Raw genomic sequence first — 22,340 nt, 5'->3', positions numbered from 1 at the left:
TCATTTTTTTCCCAATTCTAAGTTTTGTCCCATTCAGTAACACGACTGTTCTGCAACTTTAAGAACCCCATTATGACATAATAACAGAATGTTATTTCTCAAAACGACTTAATGATTTGCATATATAATATTACCGTTGCCGCTCTTTCAAAAACGTCGCTTGACAATTTATTTACTTTGGCGGCAATAAAATAGGGAAATGAATGAAATAAATTAATTCATGAGTTGCTTCAGTCGTACACAGCAACGATGACTTTGTGATGCCCGACTGGGACTAATTTGTTACTTATTAAGAAACTGAGCTGCGCCGAAGGTCACCCACAGGCAAGCAATCTTCTGCGGTGTTTTGCTTTTCCTAATTGCACTCCAAAATTTAGATTATGCATCGAAATCAATCGCATCATGAATGTATAAAAAAAAAAAGAGTAGATTCCTTGCAATGGGACAAACCAACAAGTAATTATTTTGAGATAATTGCATTCTTTTCTATAAGAAACAACTGACAAGAACGCTGCTCTGCCCCTGAGCCAATTGCAGATAACAGACAGCCAGCGGGGAGCTTTACCGCTCTCTCATCTTTCGAGAGAGGACGAGAGATGGCGACAGAAGACGGGTGTCGCAAAGAAGCACAGTTTTTATCCTCATAGGGCCATATTATCAAGAAAGGGTGATACATTATCGTCGCTTTTATCGGCCGGAAACTGCTGCTAAAGCGGCGCTAAGGGGCTTGATAACATGCCCTTGTGAATTCCCATAGAATCCCAGGTTCTGGTGTTAACCTGGGCTTCTATGGGAATTCACAAGGGCATATTATCAAGCCCATTATCGCCGCTTTAGCGGCAGTTTCCTGCCGATAAAAGCAGCGTTAATGTATTGCCCTTTCTTGGTAATATGGTCCCAAATGCGGTTGGATGAAATGTGAAGCTCAATCACTGTGAAGGACAACCCTGCATATACTACATAGACACCATGGAGCAGATTTATTAAAATGTCACGCAATGCTGCGCTGCCTCAAATGGAGGGTGCAGGAATGCTCCATATTTACTAAGATATGGGGCATTCATGCTCTCTCTGTGCAGATTCAGAAATGGGGGTGGTGATGAACAGGGTGTCTGAATTAAGCAGACCACTCTTACCCAGTCCAAAGATCAGGGCTTGATCCATCACCGTTATTTATCTCACTGCACCATCCCAGTTCAGAACCTGGCTATATGCAAATCAGTCTGTCCCTGGCCCAGTGCATCATGGGAACAGGGCAGACTAAACTACCAAGCCAATTCTTCACCAGAAAGGAGACAAGCTACCGGGCACCGGTTTCTGGCATTTCAGCCGTCATCGGCCCGGCTTGCTTGAATCCTGATGGAGCAGTGAGAAAGGGACTCATGTCTGAGTATACCCTGCCACACCTATAGTGGCCAAAAACAATTCAGAAATGGGGGTGGTGATGAGCGCCAATGCAGGCACCCTCGTGCCCTGGGGCAAGCTCTCTCTCTCTGCAGAAACGCACTGAGTACTGTCTAGCGCCAATGCAGGCACCCTTGTGCCTTGTGGAAAGCTCTCTCTCTCTGCAGAAACGCACTGAGTACTGTCTAGCGCCAATGCAGGCACCCTTGTGCCTTGTGGAAAGCTCTCTCTCTCTGCAGAAACGCACTGAGTACTGTCTAGCGCCAATGCAGGCACCCTTGTGCCTTGTGGAAAGCTCTCTCTCTCTGCAGAAACGCACTGAGTACTGTCTAGCGCCAATCAGACACCCTTGTGCCTTAGGGCAAGCTCTCTCTCTCTCTCTGCAGAAGCCCTCTGAGTACTGTCTAGCGCCAATCAGGCACCCTTGTGCCTTTGTGCAAGGGTGCCTGTGTTACAGGCAAGGGTGTTTATGAAGGAAGAGGCACCTTCATACTTAGAGCCATTGTCCTCTTTCTATGTGTGCTGCAGAATGCAGCACGTGTAGAAAAAGGAAATAACTAGGAGCAATGAAGATATTTTCCCTTGTTATGCCTCTGTAGCGAAGGCGTTTCATTTTTACACAATCCCAGGATTACTACCCTTAGTAGACCTGGGATTAAGTCAAAATCCAGGGGTGGATGAATAAGAACACCAATGCGCCACCCATAGAATGCCTTTTCAAGGCAGACAACGCAAGGCAGTGATTTGCGCTGCCTTGTGCTACTCTTGATTTACTAAACCACACAGGACTACCCAAGGTGGCTTTGCATGGCTTAGTAAATCCCATGAAAGGGCTTGCATTGTACTTTGCGTCACCATGAGTGACTCAAGGGCAATCAAGGGCTTAGTAAATCTGGCCCCACATTTGATCATTTTTTACCACTGAAAAGTATAGATTGATAGCAAATAATGCAGGCACACATTGCTGCTTTGTTCCTAGGGGTGTGCTTTTTCATAATTGCATGACATTTCAGGACAATTATGCAAAATTACACCTAATCACTCAATGCAATCCTGGCATTTAGGGCCTGATTTTTAAAAAAGGCATGCAACGCAGCACTTCCCCTAAAGAGGCTGTGTGAGTTGCGAGACATGGAGGGAGCAGAAATTGCACTATATCTACAGAGATCTGGCTCTCTCCTCCCTTTCCTTAGCACCAGCGCTGATTTCAGCTGCCGACCACCAGGCACATACCTTAGTGCCATAGCGCTAAGATGCATGCCTGATTCTAGCATAGGTTTGGTACAGAAAGGTTACCCTTCCTGTACAAAATACTATGCCTACACAAGTTCAAACTCTTTTCCCAGTTGTATCTGTGCTGCACAGTGCAGCACACATGGAAAGTAGGAAAAGAAAGGAGAAATTACATTTCTCCTCTTAACACCTCCTTTCAGATGGTGTTCACTTTTGGAGCTAAACCCTGTCTACATTTGTTTGTAGATAAAGTTTTGCTTCAAAAGGCATGGGTGGTTGCATGGGAACGCCCATGTACCACCCATGTAATGCCCCCTTGGCACTAAGTAGTGCAAAGCAGTGCTTTTTGCTGCTTTGCATTACTTGCAGGGTACTTTCCAACCCAAAACAAGTTTTGCGCTGGAAAGTAAAATGGTAAAACCGCATTTTGTACTGATTAGTGTCACTTTTGTGATATTAACTCAGCGTAAAATGTTAGAAAATCTGCCCCTTGGCATGATATTTTAGAGAAAAATGCTCCATCAAGCGGATTTAAGGATGCATGTTATGCTACCAAATTGCGAAAACATACAACTGCTTCACAAACAATAGGCGCTCACCTTCTTCTGTTTGGTTTTGCCGCAAACACTGCGTGTCAAATCTTAATTTCGGCAAGTTTGCATAATAAGCATAACATATAATTCCTAAAATTATGCAAGTTAAACCAGTGGAATTTACCCCGGCTTATTTGTTACACGTATAAGAGCACATAAGCAGTACAAATCTGCATAATATTATAACTGTGAAATAATGACACTTCACCCTGTTAGTTATCTAAAGACAAATGAATAAATATACGAGTACATGGCTTTTGATTGACGTCGTTGTTACTTTCCCACTTAATAACAAATGTGTACTGGTAATCGAAATAAACTGCTTCTGGAATATTCACAACTGCACATAACTTGGAGCAGGGGAGCCGGAAAGAAATGTGGATTATATTAGCATACTGATTTTTGAATATCAACTTAATGCTTCTTCATGAAATTGATGATGCCGGACTCTTGTCTAGATTTTTACCTCTATTTTACCAATCTTTAGAATCCTCGGTCGACTGAATCTCTATTGTCTGCTAAGAAGTGAAGGGAAGAAAATCAAATTCATTTATAACTTTGTAAGCAACCAATTCAATCCAATTTAAAAGACCACTAACTATGAAATAAAGTTTTTAAAGATTTATTACAAACCCAGAAATAACTGAACGTACATGCACCTCAGCAAGAGGTTAAGAAAATAAATAGGCACTAATACAAACATAATCCTACACAGGAGTCTCAGACAACTCAATATGATGATTAGAATAATCTCCAAAAGTATCAGGCCAACTATCATAATCCCTACTTGCAGTGGAGAACGCATTGCTCTAAAGGAAGAAAATAAACATTAATCTATCCCTACACTAAGACTAAAGTGGCATCCCTACTTAGCATCATCCTCAGGCAAGAGAAAAAGGTGTCAGCAGGGAAGGCTTCATTAGAAGTACACTCACTTTCCATAGGTAAGTAGCCAAAGCTACAGAGCTCGTTCTAAGATGCTCCTCCTAGCTTCCCCTCTAGTCCTCTTCTGCTCCACCCTTGGGGTTACTGTCCCTTATAAAAAATACCAAAAACAGTAGACACGCCATTTGCACATCCCCTCAGGCGGGCCCCTTCACTGAACATTTCCATCAAAAATCTGACTTCATCCAAGAACCGTTGGGTCGACCTTGAGTTCCAAAATTCGTCTTCGCTTAAAGTATAGTATCTTCATTCCTGGATCCTCCCATGGCGCCTGCTCCAACCGTCATGACTCCTAAAACAAAAGGGTTACTCTGCCTAATGAGACATGCATCCTTGCACCTGCAACTGGAACTTGTAAACATCTGAACCACGTACGCATACAGATTCTACTGTTCTTTTATTTAATTAAAGAAAGAGAGTGTTCCCAAGGAAAAATACATTTCCAGCCTACAGAGTCAGCTAACATAAGAAATCACAAATGGACCCTTTCTTGTACTTATATGCAATTAAGCCTTTACACATTTAAACACACATTTCTAAAACCATGATATGAACATTACATTCACAAACATCTAAAGCATTACATTTCATTACATGAATAAGCAAACCTACACTCGCTAACTTCAATAAGGTGCACGTTTATCTCTAATGCATCACCTTGTACGTGAACCAACACATTTTGCATTACCTAAGGCATACTTTTGATTAAACACTACATTAATCTTCAAAATGACATGGATACATTTCTAAGCACTCTAATGTATGCATTCTTAATAATACATTCCTAATGATCACACGTTAATACAGTCCTCTAAATATGTGGATGCTACCTACCCATGGTTATGATGCAACCCTACAATTTCAGAATCTCATGGCGCTCTATCAGTTTCCCCCTGTGAAAACCCATGGCATCACCAAAATCACACCATCCTTCGAGAAAGAACCAACCTAAACAGAACTTGTCACCATTCTTCCTCGTCTGAGCAGCTCCATGTTTTTAAGATTCTGATATTGACTGTCCTGCAGTCTTTCCATCCGCCTCTCTTGCTCTCTCATTGATCTCTCAATCCTGTTGGACTTATACCACATGTAAGTCCTAACTAAACCCCACAATCCGATCATACAAGCCACAACTATAATGAGAGGGTTCAACACATAGCCAATGAACCCCTTTCCCAGGTTCGCAAACCAACCTCCCACCTGACTAAATCCCTTTCCAACTTTCTCCCAAATGCATTCTTCAGTCAGATCCTCAATCTCATGATGAATCATAGTGATGTTACTTATATATTTCTCCAGATCCTTGCTGTTATCTGGTATATAAGTATAGCACTCTTGGACCTTCAAAAGTTTACAGACTCCACAAGAACCAATAATCACTTTGTTTACGAGATTTTATACTAGAGGAGAAAAAATTATTCAAGCACAAAAAAAAAATGGTCCACAAATACCTCAAAAGTTTTCTTTATAGGTACAATGAAAGCTGTGTGGATCAGCGATGTGCACCAAATGATGTGGTATCCCTCGAATTAGAATGCGCTGCTGCGCGCATCGGCAACAAGATGTGCAACAAAATCAAACCATCAATCCGCTGCAGGAGTGTATGATGTAATACCAAAATATTGCTATGCGCATCGGCGGTGTGAAATAAAACTCAATGCGCTGCCATGCGCATCGGTGATGTGAAATAAAACTCAATGCCTTGCCGTGCGCATCGGCGAAACATAGCTGGAACATAAATTGAGGTGTGTTTCCACAGAAACAGGAAAACAATATGGCAGCCGAACGTGATGACGTTGACGCGCGTTGACGTGATGACGAAAACACGTAGTGCTTCAATCAGAACACTACCACGCCTTCACTTCAGAACATCTTGACGTCTTCACTTCGGAACATCAGATGAGTTCCAGCAGGAATGAATAGCAGCCTTGGTGTCTATTGTAAGGCCCGCTTAGGAAGTAAACAGCGTGTCTTATAATACTGATGACAATGATGATCCCGAGGCAGGTAACGATACATTTTGAATGATGCAAAAGCTAGAAAATGCTTAAACTGTTCAAAATACAGCTCCAAAGTCCAGGATCCACTCAAAAAGTCGAGGAAAGCACGGTGGTGAATAATATACGTTAATTATTCATACAGAACACATCAATTTCAGCTTCAATGATGCAAAAGCCAGAAAATGTTCAAACTGTTCCAAATACAGCTCCAAGCTCCAACACATTTCTGCTTCAAACAGAGGAAGGAAACAAAAATATCCCAGAGTCCAATCCCAAATAAATAGTAACCCTCCTGTGCTCCCAGAAGTAGCAGGTACAGGGTCTCTCGTCGCCAATGTAAAATTCTGAATGAAAGCTTGAAATCCAGAAGAGTTAATAATCCAGTTTAATAGGAGGAGCACAGTAATGCTGTTGTAGAGATTCAGGCCAAGAATGTCAGAACAAAAATTCTATATTATGTCATAGCAACTGCAAAGCATGTGCCATAATTAAACATACACAGTGCAATTAAAAAGGCAATATAAAATTAAAAGGGCAATGCAAAACATATATACAGAGAATGTAACAATGTGACCTGTCCCACTGCAACATTCTCATAATACCTCTGATGACGCCTTATGCACAGCTTCCCTCTCTGCTCTTCGTCTAGCGCTATCGGATCATAACTCCCTTTCGATTTGTGCAACTTCTCTTCATCCGTCTAATCCACTCTGCCTTCTCCTGAATCTCTTAATTTTGATTGTTTCCTCTATCGATCCTCTACCTGGTCTAGGAACTTCTTCTCTACATCTGACAATAAGCATGTCAACTTATGTCAAAGGGCATATGCTGTATCTAACTCTAAAGACGGTATGAAAAACTTTTTAAGTCTGTCCTTTGTTTAGTAATAATCATACTTATTCAAATGCTTGTAGGCGGGCACTTCAGGAAGTAATGCATCATAGTTAGAAAAAATAAACTCAAATTGGCCTCGTCCATAAAGGATACTAAGCAAGAGACTACAAGAAATACCATATTTCAGTGGAAGGTAATGATATTGAATACCCTCGTCCACTGAGGCAGGTAACTGCATACACACATAACAGTCCTTCACATCCATCGTATCAATATATTCATACAACTTAGCATACACCTTAACCTTAAAGTCACCTCTAGAAAGATCTACATGAAACCTGCAGCTCTCCTCTAGAAGCAAAAATCTCTCATCTCCTATATTGACCTCTCTCTTGCTAGGAGTAGTAGATGTAGGTGTTCACTGTACCTCCACTGCCTACTTATGTGGGGCTAAATCTAAAACTACAACTACTCGGATTTTGAAAACTATGACTTCACCTACAAGTGTACCTACTACACACCTAAATCTACGATTTGGGTTTCCAGCCTCCATGGTCTCAGAAACGTTTTCAAAGTTCTCTGCTCAGCAACGAACACTCAAGAGTCTCTTTCTCCTCCTTCATTTGCTTGCAAACCAGTTTGAACAACACTTTGGAAAGCTGGAAGTCCCCTTTTTGATTTCAGTTCCTTATTTACACAATGCAAAGACAACCTCAACCCTTCTCCCCTTTTCCATCCTCTGCGGGAAGCCCCTAAATGTCTTCTTCTTCCACTCGGACCTAGGTTATCTCTTTTAACATATTTACAACAAAGTCTCTTTAATTTAAAATCAGACTTGCTCCAATGATTTCTAAAACATGCTGCAAAAGCTCAAGACGAAGAACAACTATTTTGTGAGATGGAACTTCAACATCAAAGGTAGGAAATACCAGTCTATTCAGAACCAAATCACAAACTCCACTCAAAGCCAGGGGATTCAGGACAGTGAAGGTCAACACTCCTTCGATTTGAAGGTCAGTAATCAACAACACCACATCAGTCTTCACGTTGGGGCTGTTGCTGACCACTGTCACTGACCTCAGCCTCCCGGAACTCAGCAATCCCGGCATTTGCCACAACTTAAGTCCACTCCGGAGTTGCGTATCTTGATCTTCTTAGACCTCCACAAGCTTGCCCTTCTTCACCTTCTTCTGATTCAAAGTCTTCCCACACAGGAGCAAGATCTCTCTCAGAAGCCAGACGCAGATTCAGTCGCCTCCGTCTTTCAGGCCACGTTTCTTCTGAGCATCCCGTTCTTCTGCTCTTTTCTCGCTCACCCTGCTCACAATCTCCTTCTGCTGCATTTGATTCTGGACCACTTTCACAGCAAATTCCTTCTTCTGAGGCAGTTTCAGTGTCGCTATTTTTTGTGACCCTCTTCATCTTGGTCTGGTGAGCAACGAGTTTCGTCAGCCACCCTCACAGCTTGATTTGTCCCTTCCTGTGGCCATGCCAACACAGCTGGATTTTCATTCGGGAGAGGAGCTGTTTACCTTCAAGGGTGCTGAAACTCTGCGGGTGTGAGAAACATGCACCCAGTTTGGCAATCCTCTGCACTTCACTGCAGTGTTCGTCACCAAAATGATTTGGTACGTGTCTCTCCAGTCCCCCGTACTCAGGTCATGACAGTGATCACTCAAAGCAGGAACAGCAGCAGCCTACACCTGATGAGACACAGAACAGACCACAATAGTGAGTCCCTTGCAATATTCAAGGATCAAATTATCTGTGATGTTTATCAAGGCTGTCGATGGCACTGCTGATAATCTCATAGCCCTCTCCATCAACACTTCATGAGGTGAAAGACCTGTTCTCCTGTCTGGGGTACTACGGATACTCATTAACACCAGTGGCAGGGCATCAGGCCACTTCAGAGACGTGGACAAACACACCTTTGCCATTCGAGCTTTCAAAGTCCCATTAACCTGTTCCAATATCCCAGAAGCCTCTGGACGGTAGCTACAATGGAGTCTCTGGTCAACATGCAATGCTGTGCAAAGCATCTTCATGATTTTGCTATGGAAATGGTTTCTCTGTCTGATTCCAAAGAGTTCCCTCAACCTTAACTTAGCAACAGTGAGTGTGTCACACCTCCGTGTTGGGTAAGCCTCCTCCCACTTTGAAAACACACATACGACCACCAAAATATACCTCAACCTGTTGCACCTAGGCATCTCAATGAAATTCTACTGAAAGGTCCCCCTGACCTCCCAATGTGCCTCAGTGTGACGACAGTCTTCTTTCCAGCATTAATTTGTTGACATGTGACACACCTCTGACACACAGCTTCTGTCACTGCACGAAATCGAGGATTATACCACATCTGTCTGAACATTCGCACCATTGCATCTCTTCCCAGGTGTACCGCACCATAAATCTGTCTCGCCATTGGGTTCAACAAATCATCCGGCAACACTGCCCTTTCATCACTCGAAACCCAAATGTCAACATCTCCTTTCGTACATCCAGACTTGATCTACACTTTTTTCTCTTGTTCTGAAACCTGTTCCGGCAGGCACTTGACTTCGTCCCAAGTATCTGCTATGCCCAACATCATGTTGAACTCAGTTCTTTCTTGGCTCTCCCCTGTGTAGTTCCCTGTGAAAATGCAACCATGTTCAGCACAAAAACGTGCAACCTCTTCAGCAAACTTATTTCCAAGAGAGATAAAATCCGTCCCCCTCCCATGAGCTGTACATTTTACCTCAGAAATTTCCCTTGGACGTTGCAAGGCTTATAAAAGAAACCTCACAAACTCCCCATTCCTAATGAGTGATCCGGACGATGTGATGTAACCTAACTGGGAACACAGCTGACCGAAATCGTGAACCACACCAAACCTGTACTGGCTGTCAGTTTAAATGGTAATTCGAATTTGATCAGTGGCCAAACAAGCATGAGTCAAGGCAATGATTTCAGCTACCTGGGTGGAGTAAACTCCTTCTATGCAAGCAGCTTCAACCACTCCCGTAATGATACACACTGCAAACGCTGCTCTCAACTGACCGACACTGACTCTTAAACATGAAACATCAACAAAGAAGATCTCATCAGGGTCCATCAATGGTTCATCTGCAATGTCTGGTCTCGGTTTGGTGCACAATTCAGTCACATCAAGACAGTCATGGTCCACACAATCTTCATCAAGGGGGTTTGGTAACGGCATCAATGTGGCAGGATTCAAAACAGAACACCTCCTCTAAGAGTTACATTCTCCGCAGCAAGAATGACTAGCTCTTAGCGTGTGGGTCTATTTTTGGTCAGGTGCTTTGTCTTGGTCCTCGTCATGAACAGTTCAACAGAATGCGGAACATATACAATCAAAGAATGCCCCATCACAATGCTTTCACATCTTTCAATGCTGACATCCGTTACAGCAACGGATTTGAGACATCCGGGGAACGCTGAAGCTACTGGATCTAAAGTAGCTGAGAAGTAGGCAACTGATCTACGGACTCCTCCATGATCCTGAGTCAGGACTGATAATGCACAACCTTCTTGTTCACCACAGAATAATTAAAAAGGTTTATTGTAGTCAGGCATTCCCAGTGCTGTAACATGGCAAAGGTCCTCTCACAACTACAAGAACGCCTTTATACAGTCATTGTCCCATGGTACCAGATCATTCACATCTTTGTTCATCAGTCTCTGCAAAGGCTTTGCTTTCAGAGAGAAGTTGGTAACCCACTGACGACATTAGCCAACCATCCCTATGAACATTCTTACTTCCCACTGTGTGGTAGGCACAGCCATACTCATTATTGCCTCAATTCTGTCGGGTGACACCTTCCTTTTGCCTTTTTCAATTCAGGGCCCCAAATATTCCACTTCATTCAAGCAATACTGCAGCTTGTTTGGGGACACCTTGTGTCCATTCTCTGCCAAACAATTCAGTAAGGCGATGGTGTCAATCCTGCACGCATCTTTAGTTGTAGAAGCAACAAGGAGGTCGTCTATGTATTGCACGAGAACGGAGTTCTGTGGCAACACAAGACTGTCAAGATTCTTCTTCAAGATCTGATTAAAGATCGATGGACTCTCTGTATACCCCTGAGGGATACGACACCATGGTAAAACACGGTTTTTCAGCTTGAACGCAAAAACGAAACTGCCTTTCTTCATGTAACAGTATCACAGTAAACCACTCTGCTTTAATTGGGATCTGAAACATTATCACTAATGGATTCGGTACCACTGGACAACATGGGACTACTATGTTGTTGACCTTTCGCAGGTCCTGCATGATCCTGAATTTGCCACTCGGTTTCTGCACTCCCATAATGGGTGAGTTGCATGGGATGCCCATTATCTCCTTCAGGATCCCCTGCCTAATCATTGGGTCAATCACAGGTTTTATCCCTGCAATTGTTTCCAGTGTCAGTTATACTGGGGTGTCCTTGGAAACTCACCATTTGGCTTAACCTGAATCGTAACTGGTTCTACTTCTTTAATCAATCCAATATCTTCTCCGGTGAAGTCTCACACTTACGGTGAGACAGAAACAGAATCTCCCAAGTAAAGTGGAAGCTCTTCCACTGTCACTATTGGCTACACTTCAATTCACAGATGCTGATTCGCAACCTTAAAGGTAGCATCATTGTCATTTGTCTGCAATTCCACTCCCCTGGGGAGGCAATAGATAGTGCAGTTGAGTTTGCACAACAGATCTCTTCCCAACAGGCATACTGGACTTGATTCGCAAACCACAAACTGATGTCTATCTCTGAAACCTCCTATTCTCACAGGAATTGGCTCAGTCAATGGGTTCGTCATTATCTTGTTTGCAACACCTACAACTTGGATCAATTGTCCCGAGAGGGGTAGGCTGGGAACTACTGCAGACCTCCCAGTAGAACGGGTAGCACCTGTATCAACCAAAAAGGTGGTAGGGTGACCATCAACATCGGCTTCTACAAATGGTCCCCTCTGGTCTACCTCCAAGACTGCCCAAAAGAGTGCAGTCTTCCTCCCTACTCAGGCACCGTCATGCAAACGGGTCTAAGTAATAGTCATTGTTTCCATCGAACAAAGGCATCTGCTGGTAAGTCTGAGTCCCTTACGGGATCCTCAGTGGCTGGGGAACCTGTACTTGTGGAGGCAGCATCCCCCCTTTCTTTGATCTTGGTCTCATCACAGTGTTTGCCACATCAGGCACCTGTACTGTCTCTCCCTCCTGCTGGAGCTGATACGTTGGGTTCAAGGGACACTCGCACCTCCAATGTCCGATCTGATGACAAAGGTGACACACAGTGGTCTTTTTCAATGTTGCTACATCTACTCTTGCTTTGGAGTCCCCTGAATTTCCATTTCCTTGGTTCTGGCCATTCTGTATTCTCCCTAGCGTACCTCCATTTGACTGCATCTCAACTCCCTTGTCAGCCGCTTGCATCTGAACTAACATCAACTTATACTTAAGCTTTCTTTGTTTCAAGTCCATCTCATTACTGCAATATCTGGCATATCGCAATATCTCATCTATTATCATTATTAATATTATGAAATTTATAATGTGCACAGCTACCCTAACAGGGTTTCCCGGCGCGTCCACTGCTGCAGACTAAGTAAGTAACAAGCGAATCACTGAGAGAAAAGCCAGATCTTAAGATCTCGCCAAAACTTGAGGTAAAGGGATTCATGTTTCATGGAGCTAGGGAGGGAATTCCATAGTCTGGGACCAAGAAATGAAAAGGATTGACGACCCATTCGATTTAGTTTACAACTAGGAGTTACATAATTACCTTGCGTGGATGAGCGTAGAGACCGGGAAGGGACATAAGGATGGATAAGCTCCTGAAGATAGGACGGAGCGGTCCCTTGTTTAATTTTGAAGACAATACACAGGGACTTAAATTTGATACGACTGTCAATGCAGAGCCAATGTAGATCCTGAAGAAAGGGAGAGATGGATGTTTTCCTTGGGATGTGACATATGAGACGGGCAGCGGAATTCTAGACCACCTGAAGCTTCTTCAACACCTCCTGACTACCACCCAAATAAAGAGCGTTTCCGTAGTCCAGGCTAGAGGTGACAAGTGCCTGGACCACCGTTCTTTTATTGGAGATGTAAGCATCCAGATGATCTTCCGCAACCACCTTAAGATAGTAAAACAGGTGGCGGCAACGCTAACCGCCTGTTGCCACACTGAGAGATTGTTATCAATAACAAACCTAAGGTTACGAACTTGGGTAACATTTCCTGGGGCCAATGTTGGGGACCTGAAAGATGCTTGTGTTTGTCTAAAAAAACAACCTTGGTCTTGTCTCCGTTTAGTTTCAACATATTAGAACAAATCCATTCGGATACCCGCCGTAAACCAAGCTGAAGGGAAGATAAAGAACCTTCCTTAGTGGAGGACAGGGAAAAGATAATTAGAGTCTCATCAGCGAACAAGTAAAGGGATAGACCTGCATCCTCCACAATAGATGCCAGGGATCTCACATAGATGTTAAAGAGCACCGGGCTCAAAGTGGACCCCTGGGGAACTCTGTATGCTGATGGCCGAATGGTAGAAGCGGATTTGGAGGAAAAGACCTGGAATGTGCGGTCACTGAGAAAGGAGGCCAACCAAGTTAGAGCTGGCCCTCAACTCCTGCGAACTGGAGAGACTTTAGAAGGATGGTATGTGACACAGTATCAAATGCGGCGCTCAAATCAAGTAGAATGAGCGCCGTAATCTCCCCCCAATGCAGACAGGAGCCCAAATTCTCAGTGACCGCCAACAAAGTGGACTCTGTGGAGAAATGAGTTCTAAAACATGATTGGGATGGGTGAAGAAAGTCCGAGCTTTCCACATGGGTTGAAAGCTGACAGATAACGTGTTTTTCCAAAAGTTTGGAAAGCGACGGCAACAGAGAGATAGGACGAAAAATTGACATATTCCTATGGTAGGCTCCAGGCTTTTATAGCAAAGGAACAACCATTGCACGCTTCAAATCTAGAGGTACGCATGATTCTCGTAAGGAGGCATTTAGAAGTGTTTTAAGAACTCCAAGGGCATCTGGTGAGGGTTGTTGTAGGATATTAACAGGTAGAGGGTCTTTAGGAGAGCTGGATTTTACCCAACTAGACTGTCAGAAAAAATTCTATCATCAAAGGGGGACCATATAGCGATCTTGGTTGCTGAGTAGTGATGGCTCCTGCAGGTCATGTCAGCCAGGAGACTCTCCGTATTCACAAGAATGGAGGTCTTTAATGAACTATGTTCTTTCTCAACTTTGGTAATGAAATAATTTGCTATAATATTACATTGAGTCTCGTCGAAGGCGGGTGGCATCGGTGCAGTGTTTGATCCTGCCAGCTTCTTGACCATAGAGAATAAGGCCGTGGACAGTTTAGTGAGTTAGTGATGGTATTAGTAACAAAGGAAGCCTTCGCCGCCTTACATGCCAGGTGGTACGTGTTTGTAATCAGACTTGCCATTGGGGGCACAGGTCTTACCCCATCGTCTTTCCAAGTGATTGCACTTGGATTTCATGACCTTTAGCTCATTGTTGAACCATGGGGCAGGAGGATGGTGGGTAAAACTATGTCTTCGGACCAGGGGCAAGCAAGAATTAATGGACTTAACCAACCAATTAATGGACTTTACCGCTTGTTCTGCCAGCAGATATCATGAGGCAAATCTCAGGTCTCACTCCCATGACGAACTTGGAGACAAATTGTCCCATGTCTTTGGGGTCCAAGGTATCTAGCCCACTATACTGCTTGAAGACTTGTAAGAGCCTCTCATAGTACTCATGCACTGTTTCCTTTGGTTCCTGAACCGTCAGATCTATCTTAACCCAATCAATATCCTGTGGAGATATCTTGGATTTCAGCCATGTAATTGCTTGCTCATACTTTTTCATGACAATAGGTGAAGGACCATTCGTATCAGCATCCCTATCTGGCTCAGAGGTAGACCACTCAATTGCAACTTTACAAGCTGCTCACAAGTCGCTCTGGACTGCAATGTCAAACAGCGTGTTCAAATCAATCCACAACACCTTCGAGATTTCATCAAACTTCTCAATCTGTTTGTACCACTCAACTGGCCTCTCCCTCAACTTAGGGAAATCATTTGTAAATGTCACTAGATCATCTCTACTCCAAGGCACATGCACGTACCCTCCACTAGATACCTCTTGCAAAGGGTAATTCCAGACTCCTAACGTTACCCCTCCTGGAGGTGGTGTCTCCGCTACACTCCTTTTGAACTCTTTTTCTTGGACCATCTTTCTTCCCACTTATTGAGTCTGTTCCATGCTCATATACTGAAAATCAATTCTCTAATGTGAGTCTTTAGGACAATGACCCTCTTCTCTTCTAATTCCTGGTCACTGTACTGCAATTTGTCACTCCCTTGTAACATTTCTGTTTTAGACAAAGCCACCTCATATCTGTTTGCCAATTCAGTTAGTTTTTCATGTGCTGACCTTGCCATACGAGTCACATCTTTTGCTTTAAACAGCAACTCGTCTGGTTCATAAAGTTCCACTATCTCCAAGGGTAAGTTTCCTTCAATTATCTCATCCACGGGGGCGTGGCCAGGCGCCCAAGCTCCGTCCGGACCACTGCTGTCCCCTGCCAATTCGGCCAAATATCCTAGCTGTGAGCCTTTGCTTCGAAGGCCCAAGCGCCCACAGGAACAGTGCTCACTCCGAGCGTTTGAACGTAGTCCGGAGACCCACGGAAAGAGCCACTGCGAGATCCGGAACTTTTGGCGGCTGACCTGCAGCTCAGGCCTGGAACCCCGGGGGCGGCTAGCCGCTTAACTTTTACACCCGGGTCTGAGGCCTACTACGCAACGCGGCCTGTGTGGCGCGAAGACGACAGAGGGCGTGGCCACACTCACAACATTGTAGATCGCAGCCGCAAAGCTGTTGAGGCGATACGGGCCACCAGTATACACGACTGCACCTGCCGCTGAACGACTCTGGACCACGGTAACCACGACAGCCTCTACGTCGTGGGACTCTTGCAGCGGGTGCTACAGTGGTGGAGAGTGACCCACGCACGCGGCCTTCTGCCACGGTTGCTACACGGTAGCCCAAACTCCCCGAGGTTTCCTATACACTACAGCTGGCACAGGCGGCTACAAACTGGACGACAACGGTAGGCCTGCAAAGTACCTGCCCTGCGGACTCTCGCAGCACAGCTTGGGCAGCGATATCTCTGGACCCAGGGGCACCCGATCCGCCATGAGGCCCAAAGGGGGACTTGTGACTCAAACCAACAAATTGGACAACTATGCTGTGCCCAGAACGCAGCCACCGTCTGGCGGTGCGACAAAGGACGGCAAAGACCAAGCGGAACCCTCCCTGACCTCCATAATGGCGGCAATCCAGACCCTGGGCACCAGCCTTGAATCGAAAATGGACAAGATCACGATCGAGGTCAATCTGCTCCGGGCTGACCTTGGGAAGACCACAGATAGGTCCAAATCCAACGAAGTGGACATCAAGGCTCTACAGGAATCTGAAAAGCGACTAGAAGGCAGGGTCAATAAACTCGTGCACCCACACAGGCTGATGGCCTCACGGCTTGAGGACCAGGAAGGCAGGGCTAGAAGGAGCAACATACGTGTAGTAGGTGTAGTAGGTGCATCGGAAGGACTTGAAGGGGACAGTGTGGAGCTCTTCCTTGAAGACCTGATCCTCCGACATTTGAAACCCAAGAGGCTCTCCAAGATCTTCACAATCAAACGTGCACACAGAGCACCAGTCTCGAAACCCAAACCCGGGGCCTCACCGAGGACGATTATTGCTAAAATCCTTAACTATCGAGATCGCGATGCCATCCTACAGGCCGCACGACAACATGGCGATCTACACTAAGAGGGGGCAACGGTTCGCTTCTTCCGGGACTTCACGCTTCAAGTCCAACAGGAGAGGCGCTCATTTCAAGGGGTGAAGGCTGCGCTCCGAGAACGTGGAATTCGCTATATGATGTTCTTCCCAGCAAAACTGAAAATTATCTCTGGGGGGAAATCCCACTTTTTCACTTCGCCGGCAGCAGTCCAGGATTGGCTGGACACATCGGAGCTGGAGGCCCAAGCGAGACAAGATGGCGGACAATGGCGGGAAACCGAAGTTGCCTCTCCAGGGTCTAATGTGGGAAGAGAGGAAGAAGACGGGCGAAGTCAGAGATCCTGGCGTTCCAGGTCGATCAGTCCCCGCTGGGACTCGGCCAGGGACAACACGGCGAGATGAGGACGCTATGGTTTAAACTAGAGGTCATCGAACAGTAATGTATAAACTGCGCCTATTGTGAGACTGACTTGCCCGAGGGGGCAGACTGCATATAGGTCTGGGGTCTCTTGAACCGAACATAATTCTACCAATGCACTGTTTACCTGAGGGGTTAACCATTTTGGGGACTTTGGGCGGGGCGGGGCGGCCGGGACGGGACTGGCCCACGTTATTCCCTACTAGAGTTTCCTCGCGGGGGTCTCCCCGGGGCAGGGTTGGGTGACAGGCACTCTGCTAATTGGGGTGGTGGGTAGTTTGGAACCCACGGAGCAGGGAGCAGGGAGGGGGGTATTGTTTTTGCAGGGGACGGGAGGGTTTGGACGATCAGTTGTGGGGGAGGGGGAGGGGGGAGCGATGAGCACTGCGTCATCTATGACCACCTGTATTGAACACAAGGGCTGGGGGGGAACCAGGGAGTGTCGGGGAGTTTGGGGTTTGTTATGGTCGTACAGAGTATATGTTCATGGAGTCTATGATAGTTCCGAGGTGCTGAGTCAGAAAACCTTGCAAAGTAATGGTTATGGCTAAGAGATGGGAAAAAAGTCTGAAAATCATGAGCTGGAATGTAAACGGGTTGGGGGACAGACTTAAGCGCACCATAGTCTTGCAGTTTATTAAAAGGTACCAGCCGTACGTAGTAATGCTACAAGAAACTCATCTCATGGGTAATACATGCCAGGCCCTCAACAGATGGGGCTACACTCTCGCAGCACACTCCGGCTTCATCTCAGGTTCAAGGGGGGTGGGAATCCTTTTACGTCGCTCACTGCCCCTACACATAGACCGCACTGAATCCGACCCGCAGGGCCACTTCACGGCAGTCTCTGGACGATGGGAGGGCTACACATTGAACCTGCTTTCTGCCTATGTCCCGCCTGGTCTGCAAACTTGAGCTTACGCAGACCTGGGCAAATTGCTACTCTCCCTCCCCGAAGGTCAGTTGGTTTTGGGTGGGGACTTTAATTCAGTAGTGTCAGGAACCCTAGACAGATTGTCCCCCAGAGACCTACCCCAAGGACAAAAGTGGCTAGCTGACTTCCTTGAGGCCTTCGGACTCACTGACGTTTGGCGCCTTCTTCACCCCACAGATAGCCAATACACCTTCTTCTTCGGGCCACATCATTCCTTCTCACGCCTCGACTATATCCTCACCTTACTGCAGAACGGCACTACAGTGCAAGATGCAACACTCTTAACTCGGGGCATATCAGACAACTCACCGGTCACTACCCACATCACCTTCGGAACCAGGCGAGAGGGCTGCGTAGCACCAATAAACCCCTGGCATTTAAAAAACGAAGACACACAGAAAAAACTTGACGCCTCAATTACCCAGTACTTTGACCACAATGTGGGATCAGTGAACTCCCCTGTTACCGTATGGGAGGTGTTTAAAACTGTGGTTAGGGGGGAAGCGCTGTCAGCCATCTCAGGAAAACGAAAAGAAAAGCGCAGTCAGGTCACAGCAGTTGAGGCAGATCTCGCAGACCTTGAGAAGGAGGCGCTCGAAAAAAGGGCCAATACGATTCGGCATAAGTTACAGATCAAGTTGGCGGAGTACAAAGCACTGGTTTCTCAAGAGGCCCAGACAGTGGCTAGGCATAAGATGGGTAGGCTGTATGATCAGGGTGACAAAGCCGGAAAACTCATAGCTTGGCTCAATAAACAGCAGCAGGCCAGAAAGGTAGTGCCGATAATACACACGGTATCCGGGATGGTACTCACAGAGTCTCAGGACATAGTGGAGGAATTTGCTAACCACTATAAACAGGTCTATACTCGGGTGTCTGACCGTCCAGAGGAGGACTCTATAGCCCTCCTTGCCGACACACGAATGCTGTGCCTATCGGATGATGATCGGGAAGCCATTGATAGCCCTCTCACGGAGGCCGAAATACAGCGTGCAATAGTGGAACTCCATCCAGGGAAAGCGTTGGGTCCCAACGGCCTCCCAATAGAATTGTACAAGCTTAAACCTGATACTATTAGTAAACACCTTAAATCCATGTTCGAAACAAGCAGGAAGACAGGAATACTGCCGCGCGACCAACGCATAGCTACTATAGTGGCGATCCCAAAAGAAGGGAAACCCAAAGAATCCTGCGCCTCCTATAGGCCAATTTCCCTCCTCAACGCGGAGCCCAAAATACTGGCAAAAACACTCGCCAATCGGCTTAAGTCGGTACTGAGAACATTGGTCCATCCTGACCAGTCAGGCTTTATGCCAAACCGCAATACAGCCCTCAATATTCGACGCCTAAACGGGGTGATTGGGCAACGCCATAGACTGCGGGAAGACGCGGTTGTGGTCTCCCTGGATGCCACCATGGCGTTTGACACCCTAGAGTGGCCCTACATGTTCGCTGTCCTACGCAGATTGGGCTTTGGACCCCAATTTATAACTTGGGTCCGTCTTCTTTATTCCGAACCGCTGGCACAGGTACTGGTGAACAACAAGGTATCTGAGGTCTTCACTTTAGAGAGAGGGACTAGACAGGCCTGCCCCCTTTCTCCCCTCCTGTTCGCCCTTTCCGTGGAACCGTTGGCAACCTGGATCAGACAAGACGTCTACCTGAGAGGAATAGAGTGGGCGGAAGGATGGGAAGACAAAATATCCCTCTACGCAGATGATATTCTTCTATACCTCTCCAAGCCATGAAGGTCGATACTTGCTGCACTTGACATCTTCGCAAGCTTTGGTCGTAATTCCGGCTTCCGAGTCAACTGGAGCAAATCGTATCTTTATGTCCTGCGCGGGGACCCCCCAAAGGCTCCCCGACACATGTCCCATCACAGTAGCGGAGGACGGCTTCAAATACCTGGGAGTTTTCATCTCTATGGACAAGGCCTTGTCCTACGAGCGTAATCTTCAACCACCCCTAAGATGACTTCAGAGCGAGGCTAAGGCCTGGCAGAACCTGCCGTTGTCATTACTGGGCCGAGCGGCCTTATTTAAAATGATGGCGCTGCCAAGGTTCCTCTACGCTCTCCAAAATTACCCTGACCTGGTGTCCAATGCGTACTTTATAGCAATTAAAGCGGCTCAACGTGACCTCCTGTGGGCAGGCACCCCACGCATTGCATTGTCAAAACTCACGCTGGGGTGGTATGACGGGGGCATAGCCCTCCCCGACATCTGTAAATACTACTGGGCAGCCCATCTTGCAGCAATAAATCAAGGGACATATGGGGATGGTAATGATCCGGCCTATGGGATGGACAGATGGCTACTCCCTGGCGGGAACTATGGGATTGCACTCCACTCTAATACGGGCAAACATCAACTCACTGGGCGTACACAACACTCGCTACAGATATGGCACATAGCCCAGAGGAAACTCGGATGGTCCGGGGTCCTCACCATGGCAACACCACTCTGGGCCTCTGAAAAGTTAAGCAACCTGGGTCGAACAAAAGGGTTCCGGAACGGGGACCTGATTGGGATCTCCCAAATAAAAGACATCTGGGGTCCTAAAGGTATTCACACATTTGCTCAACTGCACGCAACGTACGAGCTGGCGCACACCGAATACTTCAGATATATGCAGGTGAGGCACTCCCTTCTTGCAAATATTCCACCTAACACTAAACTGCCACAAATCTCCCCTCTTGAAGACAGACTACTAGATGGCCATATGCCAGAACATGCCATATCTCTCACATACAAAAAAATGATCAATAACCCCCCCGACCTGCTCATTCCCCTGAAAGAGAAATGGATTGCTGATGGGCTGGAAATTGACGAGGAAGAATGGATGTATGCTCTAGCCTCACCGCGTGAGGTAGCGATATCAGCCCAAATGCGCCTAATTCAACTGAAAATACTGCATAGAATTTATATTTCATGTACGAGGCTGCAACTGATGGGGAGAGGGGGGGACGGGCTATGCAGAATGGGATGTGGTGCAACAGGTACCTTTTTTCATATACTGTGGGGATGCCAAAAAGTGCAACAGTACTGGAGGAGGGTGATGCACTGCATGCAGGAAGTGTGGGAGGTGGAGATTCGCCTAGAGGCCAAGAGATGTCTTCTCAGCTTCTGGGAACCTACGGACCTATCACCAAAAGGGAAACTTTGGGTAACGCTTGGGCAAATGGTGGCGAAAAGAAACATTGCTAGATTGTGGGGTGCCCCTAATCCACCGAAGCTGAGAGACTGGCAATGTGACATGGACTGGTGTATGCTGCAGTAAAAGACAGTATATGTAACAAGAGGATGTCCTCGTAAGTGAGTGGAAATATGGTCCAGGTGGAACGATTACAGGGGTAACATCTGTGAGCCTCCTCATACCACGCAGACTAGTTCGTTGGACATATAATGCATCTCATTACTAAATGACTCTAAGCACTTAAACACGATTAGATATCATTCACACACCGGGACTGCACTGTACTCGATTGTGATGTAACTTGACGACCAAGTTAAAGGGGAGTTTTTTTGTTGTTTCCTTCTTTAAAAACTTGAAAAACTGTGGACCTTATCCTATGCACTAAAATATAAAATTAGACTTTCATCATCCTGCAGTATATTTCATGATCTCATACACATGCACTTTAAAATGCCGCCGTACCCCTGGGTTGACGGCACAGGGCTGTGTCTTTCATGCAATGGTAATAACACTGCTTCGATTGTTTGGCCGGCCCATCGGGTTGTAGGCGGGAATTTGTATAATGTGATCTGATTAAATAAAGGTCTTCAAATTTTTTTTTTATCTCATCCACCTCTGCTTTTAACCTCATCACATCCAACATCTTTGCCCTTATAGCCACTTTCAGAGTACCTCGACTAGATGCACCACTCGACTCACTGCAGTCGCTGCCCTGTCCTCTGCATCTATTTCCTTCAGCTGTATCTCTAGAGGCTGTCCTGTTCTCTGTACTTCCATGGTCCTAACCTTCCCCCACCCTGTCAATCTGATTCCCTTCGAGTGAATCCCACGTTCTCAGGTCCAATCTTAACTCAGCAAAAGAATTTGGCCTTGGCCCCCTCAGATCCATCGGTCCCGTTGTTGAGTCTGCCGTAGCTGGCAGCGGCGTACTCCATTCCATGTGTTTCAGTAAG

The sequence above is a fragment of the Lissotriton vulgaris genome, chromosome 12 (genome assembly GCF_964263255.1).
Source record: "Lissotriton vulgaris chromosome 12, aLisVul1.2, whole genome shotgun sequence".
In the NCBI taxonomy this organism is placed as follows: Eukaryota; Metazoa; Chordata; class Amphibia; order Caudata; family Salamandridae; genus Lissotriton; species Lissotriton vulgaris.
Note: the sequence above shows the minus strand (reverse complement) of the source record.